This window comes from Callithrix jacchus, chromosome 4 (genome assembly GCF_049354715.1).
Source record: "Callithrix jacchus isolate 240 chromosome 4, calJac240_pri, whole genome shotgun sequence".
NCBI classification, from domain to species: Eukaryota; Metazoa; Chordata; class Mammalia; order Primates; family Cebidae; genus Callithrix; species Callithrix jacchus.
The window spans coordinates 170,138,585-170,144,655 of record NC_133505.1 but is presented as its reverse complement, the minus strand read 5'-3'; positions in this window follow the sequence as shown (position 1 = coordinate 170,144,655).

Below are 6,071 nucleotides of genomic sequence, written 5' to 3'. Positions count from 1 at the left end.
CCTTCCCTGTGCGGCACCTGCCCGTCTCTCAGTGTAGTGACAGCTGGCCTGAGGCCAACTGAAATCATGGGCAACACCCTTCCCATGCAGGACAGGTGAGCCTCACAACTGGGGCTTAGCCCGGGAGGGTTCTTGGCTGTATCCAGGGAAGAATCAGACCTTTGACTGAACTGCACTGCTGCTTCAAGAGCTGGCTAACTCATACGCAGTGCTCCCAGAGTCGGCAGCATATGGGCTGTAGGCAGCTGTGTCTATACTCATGTAAACCCACTTCAATTACATGCAAATTAAGGAAAGGGTCAATGTAAAGTGAGGGGCGGGTTATGTAAAACTTTCTAGAAAAGGGGCAGTGACTTCCAGGTTATTGCCATAGAAAGGTTCAGGAACTTCTTGTTTGCTGCCATGAAAAGAGGCAGTGACTTCCAGGTTGCTGCCATGGCATTGGTAAACTGTCATGGTGCTGGTGGTGGTATCTTAGCAGTGAGGGCAGCTAGGGATCACCTTCTCAGCCATTTGCTGGTTCCTGTCAGTTTCTTCACTTTATCCTGTGTGGACCAGCTTCTGATTTGGTCAGCAGGTCTGAAAACAAATCCTGCTGGTCTCCTGCCTTCATCTTTACAATAAGCTTTTCTACAAGCATGGATCCCCTCCTTTTTTTCCTTAGCAGGAAGCCATTCACAAAGGTTTTGAGAAATGTGCATGTTCTGATCACCTGCTGTTTGGGGTACAGAAGCAGTGGCTGTTCCATGTGGTCTGGCCCCCCAAATCCCTGTACTCCCTTTGCTCTGCTCCACCTCTTCCTACCCACCAGACCATTCTTTTCTGAGCTCCCTCTTTCTTTTAATATCTCACTAAAAGCAGCCAAGAGTAGACAGCACACACCCAGATTCTGGTACTTGCCAGTTGCTTTTCCTGGAGCTACAGGCTGGGTAGGCTTGTGGTCCACCTTCCAAGTTCCTGCAGGAATAGTTTACAAATGTTTCACCACAGCATACAAGTCACTAGATCTCTCAACATCTATTTCCCAGAATTAGTCAACCTTGAACATGTGCCTTGGACGGCAAGAAATAAACTCCTACCTCATTTGAGCCATTAGATTTCTTGGTCTCTTTTATAGCAGCTTGTTAACACAATACAGAAATTGTTATCTGGAAGTGGGGTGCACAAAAAACTTAAAATGCAGCATAGGTTTGATGGTCAGGTTCAGATGGCAAGGAAACCAGCATGGCAAGCTGAGTTCTGGGGACCAGGTGAACATGACCATCTCCACCATGTGATGCCAACATTTGTCTCTATGTTCATACATAAACATATTTATGACATGCATATACTTACTTATACATGTGTAATGAAAGTTTGGTTATTATTTTTTAATCAAAGTGAGACCCCATTATAGAGAGTTTTCTGAATCTCGCTTTTCCACACTCAACAATATCTGATAAAAACTCTTCCAACTCACCTACTATAATTTCAATTCATTCATTTTGTAACTGCTGCCTACATTTCCAAGTGGTTGTACCATAAATTATTCAATTTTTCCTAGTCTGAATATTCATTAGATTTTGCCACCATGAAAAATGTTGTGATAAATATCCTTGTACAAATATGTTTACAAATTGATGCTCTAGCTTCCGTGGGTCCAATTCTCAAGAGTGGGACTCTTACAGTAAATAACCCATATCCATACAGCCTCACAGCAGCAGCCTCTCTCTCTCTCTCTCTCTGTGTGTGTGTGTGTGTGTGTCTTCTGCCAATTCTTTGACGGTTGAGAAAAAAATACCATGGAACCAGGCTGCCACTATGCTGTTGCTTTTTTTTTTTTTTTTTTTGCATTTTCATTCTTTTGACTTGGCTTTTTGAATTCAATCCTTTGTGAATTGCCTCTTGCCCACTTTTTTATTGAGGGTTTACACCCTCCTTGACAATTATCCAGACTTCTCTGTTTGTTATAGAGATTAAACCCCTTTATCAATAATTCTTATATTTTTCTGTGTTTTTATTCATTTTTAACTTCTTTTCCCATACAAAAGTTTCTAATTTCTTTGTATTCACATAAGTCTATTATTGTTTCAAGGCTCCCAGATAGGAATATTTCTCACCCCGAGAATGTAAATGTAGTACCTCATTTTTATTAAGGGATTTTATTGTTCTTTTTATTTTTGAATTTTAATTTCTAATTCACCCAGAATTTTTTTTGTGTGTGATATCAGGTCTTATATATTTTATTTACTTCTATTTTCTCACAAACAGATGGCTGGCAATGCCAGAATTTGTATTAAATAATCCATTCTTTGTCCACTGAATTAAAATAGTGCTTGGTCACATATTAAATTCTTATATGATTAAGATCTATTTCTGAACAATCTAGCTGTTTCAGTGATAAAGAGTATGTTCTCATGCAGTTTTCACTCTGATTTGAATATAGCGGCTTGCTAATTTCACTAACTGTTAGGTCAAGCCCTCTCTTACTATTCTTTTGCTTAAATATTCTCAAGCATATATCTCTTCCATATAAACATTAAGTTCACTCTCCTCAATTAAAAAATCTTCAGGGAGGTTTTCTTGAATTATAGTTTTAAACATCTGTTCTATTTTATTGTTTTCTTTTCTTTGGACATGTCAATTATACGAATGTTGGATCTCTCTTGCTTGTATTTAGTCTATCTTTTTTTCTCAAATTCTTTTAATCTGTTCTTCCCCATTTTCTTGACTTTTCCCATTTCTGTCGTTTCTTACTCTCATTTCCATGACATCTAGTCTCCCTTGCGCACATTGCAATATGAAATGACTTTGCATTTTCTTCAGATTTTTTCTAGCGTTCCAGTCATCTCTTCTCTGAATTTTTTAAATGCTATTTCTCATGATGTTCTTCCAGAGTTGCAGTTGCTTTACATAATTGTTTTTCTTTTAAAATTTATTTTGAAATGTTATTTTTTTGTGAATTGGTTGCTTTTTTTTGTTGTTGATTTTCTTCCCTTCTGCAAAGGAGCTTTAATTTTCTTTTTCTTATAGTATCTACACATGCAGAATTTTTACTTGTAAAATTCATCTTTTTGTGAGCTGGATTTTACTGGGCCGGCTCTTAGTGGGAGAATGTGAATTCGCGGCAGGGCCACTTTTCTTAGCCTCTCAGTTAAAGAGTTACTTCATTTGTTGCTAGAATGACAATTTATGTAGTCCCTCGATTCCCTGTAGTTTCCATACTTTTTTCTTCCCTCTCCCCTCATACTCATCTGTTGTCCTATTCATTCTCAGACCTGCCAACAGAATTTCCATTGGTGTCTTCCTCTGAGATAAATCTTTGCTGATGTTTTCTTGGTTGTGTTTCCTTTAAAGCTCTGGGAATACCCACTTCTTTTCTGCCCCCACCAGAATGGCCACCTGTAGTGATTACTCTGGCTTTTGGTTGCCGGTTTTTTTTTCTTACCCAAAACTTACTGATGTCATGGAGTTTGTGTTTCCTCTATCTACTAGTCTTACAGAGAGGTGTATATTATTAGTGTTTCCATACATTTTCCTTGTTTCTCTGTAAGGTTTTAGGAGGAGAAACTTGACGCTCTGACTGCCACCACATTCCCACCAGAAGCTAGCTCTGTCATTTGCCCTTTCTTGTTTTGTAATATCAATATCTAAAGTTATCGTGTATACTCCATTTACAGCTTTTGTTATTTTATACACATTTTAATATACAATACTTCTGTTGCCATTCAGTTCAAAATAGGTTTAATTTTCATGATGATTCCTTGTTTGATCCATGACCTCAGTAGTGTGCTTTTTAGTTTCCCAACATATGAGGGATTTCTAGTTGTACATTTGTCAGTGATTTTTAGCTTAATTGGACTGTGGACAGAGAACAGAGTCTAAATTATTTCAGTCCTTTTGAAGACTTGCTTTGACACAGTATAAAGTTAATGTGTATCCAGCAGTTGATGAGCAGTGTTCTAGACAGGTAATACAGGTCAATAGTTTTATTTGTACTGTTCAAATATTCTATCTTCTCCTTTTATCACTGTTTATTTTTGTGTACAGGTTTTATTAATTGATTAGAAAATTACATTAAAATCTCACACTGAAAGTGGTTTGGCTTAATTCTGGTAGTTCTAATAATTTTTTGTTTTATTGTTACTGCCTCAAATTTTAAAACAGTTAAATATTAACAAATTAAACTTTCTATCATTATCTCTAGTAAGTTTTTGTCTTAATTCCATCTTGATGTAGAAATTCTTTCTTTTGCTTATAATTTTGCTGGTATTTTTTTCCATCCTCTAACTTTCCATCTTTTTTTATGTTGGTCTTTTGGATATGTTTCTTGTTTTTTTTTCTTTCTTTCTTTCTTTTTCTTTTGAGATGGGCTCTGGCTCTGTTGCCCAGGCTGGAAAGTATTAGTGCAATCTCAGTTCACTGCAACCTCCACCTCCAGGGTTCCAGTGATTCTCCTGCCTCAGCCTCTCATGTAGCTGGGATTACGGGCACATGCCACCACACCCAGCTAATTTTTGTATTTTTGGTAAACACAGGGTTTCACTATGTTGACCAGCCTGGTCTTGAACTCCTGACCTTAAGTGATCTGCCCACTTTGGCCTTTCAAAGTGCTGGGATTACAGGTGTGAGCCACCATGCCTGGCCTGAATATGTTCCTTATAAACAACATATAGCTAGAATTTTTAAAGATCTAGTCTAAGTTTTTTCTGTTTTATCTAGAGCTTTTAGTTCACTTAAATTTGTTATAATTTATACATTTGCATTTATATGTACTACCTTATTTTGTGCTTCTTATTTTTCCTGCCTTTTTATTTCCCTCTAATTTTTTTCGTCTTACCTGGATTGATGAAAGTTTTTCTCATCCTGTTTTTTTCTTTCCTCAAGAACGGAGGTTATACATGGTACTCTATTTGCGGTTGACTTATCCTGTCCTAGCATGTTTACAGAAATAAACACAAATCCTCTTTGGAGAAATCATGTTATCCTGTTCCCAAGAAACACAAGAACTTATCATTAGAGATGTTCATAAATAGTCCAGGGCTCTTCCTGTTGCTCTTAAGATAGGATTGTCCTTGCTCACTCTGATGCCTTGAATTTAGATATGGCCATGTGACATGCTTTGGACAATAGGAGATGAAAGAGGTCATACATGTTTAAGAGCCAACAAACGATTCATCTTTATTCTTTTCCTTTTGCCACCATGACCTTGGAAAGATGTATTGAGAAGAATACTCTGTCACTCTGAGTCGCTGAGTGTCATTTGATTAAATGAACAGTGCACCAGTGTGCTTGGGGCCATGCAATACAAGGGAAAACAAAGATTCCCCGTGTTCAGTCACTGACACCTCGGGACTGCTTGTTACTGGAGAATAAAGCAGCCTAGTCTGAATAATTCAATATCTTAATTCCATCCCCCCCGTCCAGTGTATGCACTATCGTTGGGTATTGAATTTTATATTGCCTTTGGTAGACCCCCAAATATTATTTTATATGACCGAAATGTACTTACAACAGTCTGTGGTCTTCACTTCTGTCTGCACATCAGACGTTTCATCAATGATCACTTGTCTGAAAAACACTACTTAGAGTTTGTTTGTTTGTTTGTTTGTTTGTTTTGAGATGGGGTTTCGCTCTTGTTACCCAGGCTGGAGTGCAATGGCGCGATCTCGGCTCACGGCAACCTCCGCCTCCTGGGTTCAGGCAATTCTCCTGCCTCAGCCTCCCGAGTAGCTGGGATTACAGGCACGTGCCACCATGCCCAGCTAATTTTTATATTTTTAGTAGAGACGGGGTTTCATCATGTTGACCAGGATGGTCTCGATCTCTTGACCTTGTGATCCACCCACCTTGGCCTCCCAAAGTGCTGCAATTACAGGCTTGAGCCACCGCGCCCGGCCTAGAGTTTTCTTTAGCATGGGTCTGTTGGAAAGCTCTCTGACTTCCAGTTAACCTGAAAATGTATTTTGTACTTACGGAAATCGTTTGGTTGGTTATAAAATTTAGTTTGATAGTCTAGATGTGGATCTCTTTTTATTCGTCCATCTCCTTGAAATTATAATTTGGTGTTTTTCATTAGTTCTGGAAACTTT